The sequence below is a fragment of the Zalophus californianus genome, chromosome X (genome assembly GCF_009762305.2).
Source record: "Zalophus californianus isolate mZalCal1 chromosome X, mZalCal1.pri.v2, whole genome shotgun sequence".
NCBI lineage: Eukaryota > Metazoa > Chordata > Mammalia > Carnivora > Otariidae > Zalophus > Zalophus californianus.
This window is the reverse complement of record NC_045612.1, coordinates 119,122,506-119,135,589: the sequence shown is the minus strand read 5'-3', so window position 1 is coordinate 119,135,589 and position 13,084 is coordinate 119,122,506. Positions and strand designations below refer to the sequence as shown.

General features: G+C 49.7%; 1 protein-coding gene across 6 annotated transcripts in view; it reads right to left on the bottom strand.

The window, feature by feature from the left end:
• The window catches only part of GPM6B (glycoprotein M6B), a 156,048-nt gene that overhangs the window by 21,616 nt on the left and 121,348 nt on the right, over positions 1-13,084 (bottom strand). The gene's annotated exons all lie outside the window — the stretch shown is intronic.

The window sequence follows — 13,084 nt, the reverse complement described above, 5'->3', positions numbered from 1 at the left end:
CGTTCTACTTCATTCCATCAGTGCATGTTCAGTGCTCGCCAAGTGTCTCGCAGGTCCCAAGCACCGGGCTGGGTGCTGGGGACTCCATGGTGGGCTAAGGGAGGCACGATACCCAGTCTAATGGAGTTTAGTCTATGGGGGGAGAGGGACATTAACCAAATGGCTTCACTTCCCAAGTGCTAGAAGAGCAAACAATGGAGATTTATGGAGGCTTGCGGTGGGGTGCAGGGGCGGCTTCCAGAACTTAAACATGAAGGATGGATTTGAATTCATTTGGTAAAGGGAGAGAAGGGTGGCCGAGGGAGGGGTTCCAGGAAGGAGGAAGAGCACGAACGGAAGTTCTGTGGTGGAAAAGAGCAGGGTGCTTTCCCAGGCACGGAAGAAGCCAGAACACAGAGCAGAGGGAGAGCAGGACAAGGAAGGCACGGGGGGTCTACTGGAAGCTGGGCCACTGAGGGCTTTCGAGGCTGAGTTAAGGATCCTGGACTTTATCCTCAGAACCAGGTGATGCCACGGAGCATTTCTGTCCACAGGGAACAGACTGGGGTTGTACAAGAGCGGTCTGGCGGCTGTGACAGGAACAGAGTGGATGTGGAGAGGACTAAGAGCCCAGCGTAATCATTCAGGTCAAAGATGACAGGGGCCGGGACCCGGGCAAAGGCAGTGGAAGCCAAAGAAATGGATGGGTCCGAGAGATGTTTAAGATGTCACATGGGCACAACTTGGTATGGATTTGCTGGTGAGGCTGGGGATGGATGGGTGAGTACCAAGGAGGACTCCTAAACGTCTGGCATGTGTAACTGGATGGGTGTTGTGCTGTTCCTTGAACTAGGGTTGAGCGGAAGAGGGCTAGGCTTGGAGAACAAAGATGACAAGTTCAGTTTTAGACATGTTAAGTTTGAGGAGACTGCAGGTCATCTCAAGGGAAGCTTTCCAGTGGGCAACTGGATTCCTGGCTCTATAGCTCCGAAGAGTTAAAGTTGGACAGCAACAAGAACGTTCAGAGACCAAGAAAAGACACGAGTGGACCATCTATCAGTTTTTACAACTTAGACCCCTTGCTTCGCAAAGCATGTTCCTTGGACGAGCAACAGCAACTCCGTCAGGGAACTGGGGAGAAATGCAGACTCCTGGGCCCTGCCCCGGATCGGCTGAATCAAAGTCGGCATTTTCACAAGCCCCTAGGTGATATGTGCGCAACAGAGTTGGAGAGGCCCATTTCTAGTCAACAGTCCCATGTGCCATCTTCCCGGTCCTGGGGTGGGGGGTTGTGCCCTGACTCCATCTGAAGGGCCCGCTTTTGTGCTCACCCCGTGTTTGGGGTTTTCTCCCTAAGAGGCAGCCCACTGGGCTTGGCCGAACACTCTAGCCACTTGCCAATCAAATGCATGGCAAGTCCCAGGGTCTGCGGTGAAGAAGAACAAAAGGTTCCAAGTTGTTCGGCTGTCCCGAAAAGAGTGCAACTGGGGTGCTTTCTCTGAGCCAAGCGAGTACCGCTCACCTCAGAAGTCTGGCAGAGAGGCTCATGTGGTGCAGTGGAGTCGGGCCTGAGAAAGCCCACCTCGCGGTCCCCTCCCCCGTGCCGCGAAGGGCGCCTCGACAAAGGGACCGCATCTGGGACTGGGGTTGTCCCCAGTATGAAGCGTCGCAGGCGGCGCTGATGTTTTCAAATGTGGAGGTGGTGCCAAGGGTCAGCCGAGCAGCCCACGGGTAAAAGCTGATGCTCGCCAAGGGACATCAGTGCTTTTCTTGGGTACTCCTGGAAATCCACAGACTGAGTGTTCCCAAGCGTCACACCAGCAATGACGCTGGGTAACATGAAGCTGAAAAGGCACAGAAAGCAGGTTTTGACGCCTGTGATCTACTCATGTCAACAGAGAGGGGGAAAAAAAAAAATCAACGCTAGGCTTTCTAGCACATTTTACGAGTAATTGTCAGTACCTCTCACCAAATCCCAAAAACCTCTGTGAGGTTAAGAATGTCTTAAGCCTTCACTTAGCCAGTCTCTGGCTAAAGAGATTTTTAGATTTTGATTCACACAAAAACTCCAGTGTGCATTAGCCTAAGACAGTTTAAATATAAACCACATAGTAGGGAGAAGAAATACACATCAATGCCTCTGACTCTCAATGGCCATTTTGTCTCCAGCATCTCTAGAACCTTCTGTGCAGAACAACAGAATAAAACACGTTTTGTCCTCGGGCTTGCGGATGGCCGTTGCCATGGCTGAGTTCATAACAGCCCAGTGATTTGCCCCGAGTTGTCTGTGATCCTGGCTGCAGATTTAATGCTGGCTCAGGAGGAGGGACGGCAGGAACAAGGGCTCAGATTCTTCCCCAGGGAAAGAGTGAGAGAGAGCAGCACACGCAGGAACTCTGGCTCGCGCACGCGTACACACTCGCGCACACACACCCATGCCCTCTAAACACGGCCGTCCTTGCTATTTTACTGATTTCCAATGAGCCAAAAAATTAAAAAGGAATGAAGTAACCGAGGTTTGCAACTTTGAAACAACAGATGCCAGGAAAATAGAGGCAGACAGAATCCCACTTAAAAGAAACAAAAGTGAATGTCAGCCAACGGAGGCCTCCCAGATTCTGAAGGACACTGAGCAGCGGTTCACCCCGGGGGGTGACCGTGCCGCCCAGGGGCCATTCGGCCCTGTCTGGAGAGATTTTCTGTTGTTACAGCATCGGGAGGGGCTGCTGCCGGCTCTCGGGAGCGAGGCCGCACAATCATCAGTGGTACCGAGGTGGAAAAACGCAGATAGCCTAAGCCAAAAAGGATACGTGGTTTAGATCAGTGGTTTTCACATAGGGATGCTTCTGTCCCCCGGGGGGCTGATGGCAGCGAGTGAAGACACTTTTAGTCATCACAGCTGGGAGTACGCTACCGCCGCGCTGTAGGGAGAAGCTACCAGGGCTGGCGCCGGACACCCTACGGGGAACCGCGCCACCCTCCCACCGCGCGCATGCGCACAGCCACACGAGGGAAGCCAGGGCACAAAACGTCAAGGGGGCCAATTGTGAGAACCTCCACCCTAAGGTTGCAAGGGCGGTCCTGGTCTGCGTCAAATTCTACAATTAAAACAAACGAACAAACAACCTTAAACTTTACTTTGTTTTAAAAACATTATAGCACAGAAGTTCTCCCAATTCTGCTGCACATTAGAATTATCCGAAGAGCATTTTCAAGCCCTGATGCCCAGATTTCACCACAGACCCATTAAATCAGAATTTCGGGGGCTGGGACTCGGGAATTAGAGGTTCTGCCTTTTTTAAGGACCAAAGACAAGGAGCATCCAAGTTGGAGAACAATCGTTACACAGAAGGGGGGCAGCAAACTGTGGCCCGTGGGCCATGCTCCGCTCTTCCTATGGCCTGTGAACTCATAATGCTTTTCTACATTTCTAAAGGGTTTTTAATGTCAAAGAAGAATATTCTTTCATATTACTTCATTCTTGCATGATGTGAGTGCATGAGATTCCACTCTCTGTGTCCATAAATAAAGTTTGATTGGAACACAGCCACGCTCATTAGTTTCTGTACTGTGTGTGGCTATTTTCAAGCTGCAAAGGCAGAGCCCAGTAGTTGCCACCAATATTTGCCATCTGGCCCCTTACAGGAAAAGTTTGCAGAGCCCTGTTAAACAGCAGTGCTTCTCAAACTTTAATGTGCCTAGAAAGTCCCTGGGGATCTCGTTAAAATGCAGGTTCTGTTTAGGTAGGTGTGGGGAGAGAACGTGCTTCTGCAGTTTCTCACCCACCCCCAGGTCGTTCTATCCTGCCGGCCCTGCGGGGCAGAAGAGGGAACCCGGGCGGGGGCCATGGCCTGGGTAGTCCTGGGAGACCGGGGACTCTTCCAGGAGGTCTGCGAGGTTAAAACTCTTTTTATAAATACCACTAAGATATTACTGGGTTTGTTTTTTTTTTTTCAAAGATTCATTTTATTTTTTCAGAGAGGGGGGCAGGAAGGAGAGGCAGAGGGAGAGCAAGAGAGAGAATCTCAAGCGGACTCCGCACTGAGCACAGAGCCTGACACGGGGCTCGATCTCACAACTCTGAGATCACGACCTGAGCCGAAATCAAAAGTCAGATGCTTAACTGACTGAGCCACCAGGTGTCCCTACGATGTTAACTGTTTCTACTGTGCTGACATTTGCACAGTAAACCTGGCTCCAGAGTAGCACAAATCAGGCAGCTGCAGGGAAAGTGTACTCCGCAGCCGTGCATTCTTCTCCAGCACGCACTCACGGGGGGGGGGGGGGGGGTACAAATCAAATAGATGGGAGGGCGCCGGGGTGGCTCAGCCGGTTGAGCTTCCAGCTTGATTTCAGGTCACGATCTCAGAATTGTGAGATCGAGCCCCACGTTGGGCTCCACGCTCAGCAGGGAGTCTGAGATTCTCTCTCTCTCTACCCCTCTCCCTGCTCGCACTCTCTCTCTAAATAAATCTTAAAAATAGATTTAAAAATAGTTTTACTTTAAAAGGTCCTTGACTCAGTAAAAAAAAAAAAAATTTTATCAAATCTCAAACCCCCCAGTATACACCTTTCAAATATTGTGTGTGATGAAACTGGAGGGAGGCAGAAAGCACATCTGCTGCACACCCAAGTGCAATGGCTGTCCTAACGGAAAGTTCTAGTGTGATTGAGTCGCGAGCTGGAACTAGTGCCTTTTTTGTTGTTGTTTTGGAACATCATTTTTTTTTTTTCTTGAATTAGTGACAAACTATAGCCAGTAAGACTTGGGTGGCTGGTAGAAATTTTCTCAAAAATGATCCAAGGGAGCTGGAAAACCATTGACGGCATTGGTTGCCCATCGATTCTGGAAAATTCTTACCTGCCACAGTGGAAGTGCCAGCTTCCCAACACTTAAAAGACTTCTGGATGAAATTGGTGGCGATATTAACAACCGGGACTTTTTTGATAAGGTATAATGAAACGTGTCAGTATTTGGAAGATCTGCGCGACTCAGAGAACCAATATTTTCCACATGACCGATGTGTAAAGTTGCAAAATCATTCTTGCATACAGAGCCAATCAAAGTGCAATAGAGAGCGACAGATGTGAACGGAACAGAGTCCAAAAGAGGTCATGGATACGGCTTCAGAGGCCACGTTACAAATAATCTTGAGGCAACCACCACTTGTTGAATTTTGATGTATTATCAAGCAGGAGTACCACAAATATATGGAAAAGTCATTAAACCATTCCTCTGTTCTCCTACTACATATCTGTGAGAGACCAAGTTTTTATCACGTACCTCAACCAAAACTAGTTATCCAAGGTGCCTGTGGATGAGTGGAGAGGCAGTTAGAGAACCCAGCTGTCTAATAGTGAGTTAGATATCAAGGGCATTTACAAAAATCTAAAACAGTACTATTCTTCCCACTGAAGTTTTATTTTGTTTTGAAAAGTAGTTATCTTGGGGCACCTGGGTGGCTCAGTCGTTAAGCATCTGCCTTCGGCTCAGGTCATGGTCCCAGGGTCCTGGGATCCAACCGCGCATCAGGCTCCCTGCTCCGCGGGAAGCCTGCTTCTCCCTCCCCCATTCCCCCTGCTTGTGTTCCCTCTCTCTGCGTCTCTCTTTGTCAAATAAATAAATAAAATCTTAAAAAAAAAAAAGTAGTTATCTTTCCTAAACACAATGTTAACATGTAATGGATTTGTTATTGGCATTTTAAATAAGTGCATTATTTAATAATAAATATGTTATAATTTCTAGTGCAGAAAATATTTACAGATATAACCCACAACAGCAAAAGCTTTTTGGAGTCTTCAGTTACTTTTCAGAGTGTGAGGGGGACCTAACACCCAAAAGCCTGGGAACCGCTGGTACAAGAAAGACATTAAGAAGGTATCGTGAAGTCCAATGGATGGGGGGACTTCCCGATAAAGCGCTAAATGAGAAATCACTTGAATGACAGTTTGCTTCTCCATTCTCTCTCGACCTTCTTTAGAGTCACTGACCTAAAAGTTCAACGGTATAACGCTAAGAATGCTGAAACTATTTTTAACGATGCGAAGGGAATGGCTTTTCAACAGATCCTTTTAAATTCTTGTCCTAAAATTTATTAAATAAGGAATGTTCATATTTGCGGCACGTTGTGAAAATCTTAAAAATAGATTAGCCTCTAACATTTGCAATATGGCATGAGCGGTACAAGATTATTATCAAAGTAATGCTATATTCACAAATTAAGAATGAACAAATTCAAGAAACACACTCGCTGGTGTCTTTGCCTTTTGTGGGCACTGGCTCTGGTTTTCCTAAAGATCACTGCATGCGCTCTTTGCCTGGTCAAGCCGGGGAGTGGCGAGTCGGGGAGGCTGACAGAGAGTAGGGGAAGCTAGCTCTAAGTTCAGGTGACAGATTTTAAAAGCACGGACATCAGCAGGGTATTCAAGAACCTTGAGAACTACGTGCAAGCTTAAGCTTTAGCAGCACTCAACCTCCTTGACCATCTGGGCAACGGCATCTGCGCGTTGCTGGCGAATTCTGCTGTAAGGCACCGTGCCGGGGGGCCGCAGGGGGCCCCACTTGGGAGTGGGGCGAGGGATGTAAGCACACAAGAAATCATTTGAGTACAAGAGAGAAGGGACTAGACTCAGGGACATGGCGAGTGAGGTAGGGACAGATGTCCCTACCCTGGCAGTTAGGACGGACGGACGGACAAGCGTGTAGGGAGGAGAGCAGGCCCAGCAGGGCGAGGGGCATATGGGAGAGTTCAGGATGTGGCCGAGTTTATGGAGGCACCGGGGCAGCGTCGGGGGAGAGGCTGGGAAGGCGGGGGGGGGGGGGGGGGGGGGCCCTCCTGTGGGAGGCCTCCCGCCCAGCCCGAAGGCTTGTGTGCTTCCCTTGGCAGGCAGCGGGGACACAGAGGCAGGTCTGTGATCGGGCGAGGGACGTGGCCCGAGGGGTGCTTGTAAGAAATCCATCTGGCCTGGCCGTGTAGGCGGGACTGCAGTGGGTGCGAGCAGAACGGGCCTTTCAGAGTTTTAGTCAAAGGGCCCAGGGCGTGTCCCACAGAGGCAGGAACGATGAAAATCAGACAAGGGTTGGCGCCATTAAGCAGCTGTTAAGAAAACCGCAGGCCCAAAATGGCGTCACTTAGGCCAAGTCCCCAGACCAGGAGCTTAACACCTAATCTATTTGCTGTGTCAACCTCTCCCAGAAATGCAGTCATAACCAGTCAGTCAGGAATTTTTTCAATCAGCCAGCACCAAGGAGTCTGCCCACAGGGGTCTTCTCCATCCCCTGAAGAAAGATGAGGTCATCTGCATGATAAGACCCCTTGCTTTCCCTCAAAGGGAAGAGGGGCCCTGCCCGGAACAATGCTTTCTTTCTGCTACAACTTTCTCGCCTCACCCTCCTTCTCCAAAAACCTTCCATTTTGAACAAATATTCAGAGCCCCCTCTACTTGCCAGGTGGGATGCCAGTGGATTCATCAATCATTTAACAAAACCAACTGGATCTTTACAATTTATTCAGTTGGATTTTTACTACTTAACACAGTCCAGGTCACACCACATTTTATAGGAATGGCTGGGTGAGAAACGGTGAAGGAATTTATGTGAACGAATCATCAGAAGAGCCATTCCAGAAAATGGCAACGAATCCCAGGAGACAGAAAGCACATCCGCGGTTGCTGGGAGAGGGAGGGCTTACGAAGGGGCCCGGGACACTTGCGGATCGATGGCCCGGTCACCATCTGGCCTGTGCTGGTTTCACGGGCACATTCGTACGTCAAACTAATCAGATAGGCCACTTTAAATATATGCACCTTATGCATGTCAATTATACCTTCAGAAAAGTTAAAAAAAAAAAAAAAGACCCATTTCTTAAGTTTGAGGTTTACAAAAGACACTAGTAATTTTAAGAGGTTGTGAATCCCTCTGGGGAACAAAGGATTGGCAGCAAAAGGCAGGAGCCACCCCCCACCTGGGTGGGGTGGGCTGGGGGGACATATCCTGGGGCTGCAGAACTCACAGGCTCCTCCACTCAGCGACAGGAAAGTGAAGGGGCCATTGTCATCAGGGAGAGAAGACCATGCTCTGGGGGGCGGGGGGGGGGGGGCGGTGAAGGACGCACTTGCACCCTGAAATGTTTATACGGCTTGTGGCAGGCAGCCTTCTAAGGTGCTCACAAAGGTCCCTGCACCGCTTGGGGGTGCGGTCAGCTGTGCAGACGACTCTTGGTTTCGGCTCTGATCGTGATCTCAGGGTCATGAGACCGAGCCCCGCTCAGGCCCCGTACTCAGGACTGAGTCAAGTGCCTAACACTCTCTCTCTCCCCCTGTGCCCCACACACGCTTTCGCTCGCTCTCTCAAATAAAGCTTTTTTTTTTTTTAATGACCCCCAATGTTACACTTAATAAAATAGAAACAGTCTTTACAGGTCACAGAACAGAAAACCTGAAGTACACCGGAGGGCACAGCTGATGAAAACAGCCCTCTGATATCATTTCACAGGACTTGCTTTATCATGGGGACACCCAGAGAAGGACCTGGAAGAGACCAGACGGGCTGAGCTTCCGGAAAGAGCCAAGGTACTCTCTGAAGAAGGGCTGAGCTTTAGCCTTAAAGCCTGTGAACAGCGGGTCCCCTCGGGGAGCAAGGATTCTGGAGCCTGGAGAGAAGAAAGGGGGTATCTTGGATGATGATCTCAGGAAAGTGAGTGACTAGCAAAGTCTTCGGGTGTTGCCTTCCGTAAGTAGATTAAATTTGCGACGCGGGCTAAGAATGCAAGTACTTCAAGTCAAGGGTTGGCAGGCTTTTCTTCCCCTGTAAAGGGCCAGATAGCAAATATTTCTGGCTTTGCAGGGCATGCGGTTGCAACCACTCGATTCTTTGCTGTGGCAGGAAAGCCGCCACTGACGAGCTGTATGTGAATGGGCGGGGTGGGTTCTGATAACATTTTATTTAGAGAAAATGCGGTGGGTGGCATCACCAGCTTGGGCTAAGTCAAGTCCTCCCAGGAATGTCCATAACCTCCGTTTATTACCACTGGGAAAGAGTACATGAACGTAAACAGGGTTGTTTTAAGAGCATAGAAAGGCTCATTCAGATCCCATTACTTGCCCCAGCCTGACGGTTTACCACTAGAGTTATTCCTTGGGGGGGAAAGCACTGTCCCCAGAACTTTCCAGATAAAATGCAAGCATGACAATCTTCAGAGAAAGCCTCATCCCACCTAAATGGCTCTCCGACACACAGAGCTTTCTGCTTAGCACAAAAGCCATTTTATATAAGCTTTTGACAGACATGGAAACACGTGGGTGTGTGTGGCTTATTTGTGAGTGAACAGGAGGGATGCCCGAAAGGACACAGCCTGGGGAGGTGGGCAGACTCGAGCCTCCTACTTCACAGTGTCTCCAGTTAGCTCTTAAGGGTGGCAAGGTCTTGAAACACATTTCATTTTAATGAGCTCTAACAGAAAACACAGCACACAAGGGGTACCATAAAGGAAGTGAAGACCAGATGTCACTATTTCTAAAAGACTGAGAATCGCTGCTTTGGATAATCCAAGTTGGTGTCCCTAAAACCAGATGTTGTGTCTGATAGAAAGCTCCAGATCGTCAATACTGATCGATGTGCTTTTCACCTCTGCTTCCTCTGTTTGCCTACTCTGAGCTGAGAGGATCAGCCATGAGACCAAAAGGCAAAGGGAGTTCTGAGTATGGCAGCCACTCTTACATAATCAAGCGCTAATCACATGCTAGCAATGTGGCTGATACAAAATGAACATTCATAAACAAGAAATTATATATATTTGGCTGCCATAATAATAGTCTTTGGCAAATGAGCTATAAAATCGTGAACTGCTGTCTATGGTGCATGTTTTGTGAAGACTGCAGGTGATTTGAAAATGAAATGATTGATCCATGGCAGAAAACGAACGGCAAAGAACTCAAACAGCCACCCCCACCACCATCCAAAAACGCTCAGAAACGTTACCACGTGAACCTGGGCCGTGATTCGCTGGCACCTCGTCCACTGTGAAGCCTGGTTTAAGCCAGAACACGGGAGGGGTACAAGCTGGAGATGTGAGGGGGCTCGCCTTCCCGGGTCACACCAGGGCAGCCACCCAGAACCCGGTCGCGACCTGATCACAGCAGTGAACACACGGGCTTCCTACTCTCGACTCTCAGCTCAACCCACACATGCGTGCCCCACACCAGCCAGGGTAGTCCATGTGTGAGCGGGTGCGCTCTTTGGATTTCTGGAACGATCTACGGCCATCTCAAAGCAAGCATCGGAACAATTCGGATTTGGCAGATGGGCAGAGGGGGGACTGGTGATTGGCAAAGGGGATGGTTTTGCTGCTTCTGAGCTATCACACTGAACACTGAACCAAGGATGGACCGGTGCATGAAGGGTCCGATCCTTGGTCCATTTGCTTAGAGCCTAGATTAACTAACAGCATCTAGCAAGTCATTGGATTATATTAAAAAACAAGACGAGGGACATTTGAGAGTTTCGCCCAAGCTTGCGCTAACGTTCTCCTCACTCTCTCTTTGCCACAAGGAAACAAACCTTTTCCCCCTTGCGCTGCCCCTCCCCCACTCTCCGGAACCAGAGGAGGCATGGGCTCAGACGAGTCAGAGAGAGACCCCAAGGTCACTGTCCTTCAAACTAACCAGGACTCAGTGCCTCAGTGACACACAACTCCTGCATAGGCCTCTCCCCAGACAGCGGTGCGGGGTGCGGGGGGTGGGGTGGGGTGGGGGCAGTGAATCCCTGGAGCAATCCTCAGCCTTTTCCAAAGAGAAAGAGACTTCTAGATCTCTGGAGGATAAAAATTGCTTCTTCAAGTCCTTTCCAGTCCTCCCTTCCTACTCTCGGGCCTCCCTCTAAGTTAGTGGTTCTCAACTTATTGTGCGTTGGACCCATCTGGAAATCTTGAGACGTAAACTGTGAGTCAGCAGGTTTGGGTTGGAGCCTGAGACTCTGCATTTGTCACAAGCTTCCAGGTGAGGCCAATTCTGCTGGTCCAGAGATCACCCTTGGTGCGGAGGGTCCAGCCTCCTGTAGACTCCACTCGGAGGCCTGCGCCACACGATGTACCGCGACCTCGGGCAGTGCCTACACCTTAAGCACGACATTCCGACGAGGACAGGTGCAGCATCAACGATTCCTTCCTCCGCCACCATCTCAGGCCGAGGCCACCAGCCTCGCATTCCCTGCAAGTCGGGGGAGAGGGGGCGGGGGGTGGTCACTGCTGTCACGGCTGCATAGGTGGGAGAGGCATTTTCCTTCGGCAAAGATCTGCTTGGCCTCTCTTGAAACCTCTTCCCACTGCCCCCACCCCCCAACTCTGGAAAGAAACTGAGAACTCTGGGGGGAGTGGGGGGGGGAACACACCAGAGCCATATGGAATTCTCTATTTTTTCCCTCACACCATCTGGTTTGGGATCTAAGTACAGAATGGCAACTGCGTTGATTTAAGAGCCAACAAAATCTCCAAGCAACTGGGAAGGCGCTCACAGGGCTGGGTCTGGTCCCCTGGCTCCAGCCACAAACCATCCCCAGCGTGTGTGCCCCAGAGGTGCGTGTGTTCCCATGCCTGCAGTCAATACATGCAGGAAGGGCAAACTGTGTGCGCGTAAAGGCCATTGCCGGATGTTTGAAAAGGATTCTGGAAAGCAGGTTGCATGCTTTTGTTTTCTCCCCCTCAGACAAGACCCTGCTCGTTCACATGAGGTCTCACCAGCAGTGGGGTTACTACATTTCTCCTCATACCGTTCCAGAATCCCCAAAACTCCGAAAATGTAGGATTTGGGGGTTTTGTCTAGCTCATCTGGGAACAAAACCGGTACTGACCGGAGCTTACTTGGTTCCCAAACCTGACCCGAATGCACAAGACGCTGTTTCCGGGCTCCATTTACCAGGCCTGGGTGCTCCCCAGAAGGAGTGGGATCTGTGGGGAGCGCCCAGGCCTGCCTGGGGCTATCGGGAGGCACACGGAGCGTGCCCCACGTTACTTTCCCAAAACCCGAACTCTTCTGAATTCTGAAACGAATTTAGCCCCCAAAAGTTTCGGGGGAGGAAAAAAATGAAGCCTGTGTTTTTCCTCTCAGCTGTCACTGCCGCTTAGATGGCCCGTATTCTGGTGTCTGGCCGTGGGGTCAGGAGCTCGTGAGCGACACTGGGACGCTCTTACAGCAGCTGCTCAACAAGTAGCAACCAACAGAGGGTTTACGCCCCGAGAAGATACTGATGTTTACTCTTTCCCACCAGGAAAGACACTCAGGTTTTTTCTCCACTTCCAACCGGCTTGGTGTCTTCCAACACATTCTTAAAACAAACACCATTCTCTTTCAAGCAGTTTCTGGTAACTTCGAGGCCTTCCTGTCCCGTTATCAAATACCTCCCCCTCCCCCAAGAACTGTGCGTATCTAATGGTGCTGGGGAGGGGGGGCGGGCGCGGAGATTTTTTAAAAACAGCATGAGATAGTTTACCTATACAATTCACCTGTGTTAAGTGTGCAGTTCGATGGCTCTGAGTTGTGTAACCATCACCACAGTGTAACTTTAAAACCTTCCCATCGCTCCAAAAAGGGTCCCTTGTACCCGTCAGCAGTCACCGCCCACCCTCCCTTTCCTCCAGCCTCTGACAAACAGGAATCCATGTTGTGTCTCTGTGCATTTGCTAATTCTGGAAATGTAATATAAACGGAACCAGAGAATAGTTGGTCTCTTATGTCTGGCTTCTTTTACTCAGCATGTTTTTGAGATTCATCCATGTTGTAATATGTATCAACATCTCGTTCCACTTTATTGCTGAAGAGTATTCCACTGTATGAACAGACCATGTCCAACAGCAGTTTTTCAATCGAGATTCCAGAACCCTCTCCATTCCTTAAAGGATCTATGAGAACAAATGTCTACGTGACTTCTTGTTCATGTTTTCTAACTGGACTGCGCGTGCGCGTGCGAACACACACAGCTGGTGCCTGACAGCCATGTGTCAAAAGAAGAAACGCGTACTTCAAGATGTAGAAATCCAAAGTCGGACTTCATGTTAATTAACCTGAAGCCACAATTTGGGTCTTAAAAGAAAAAGTTTTATTGAATTAATGA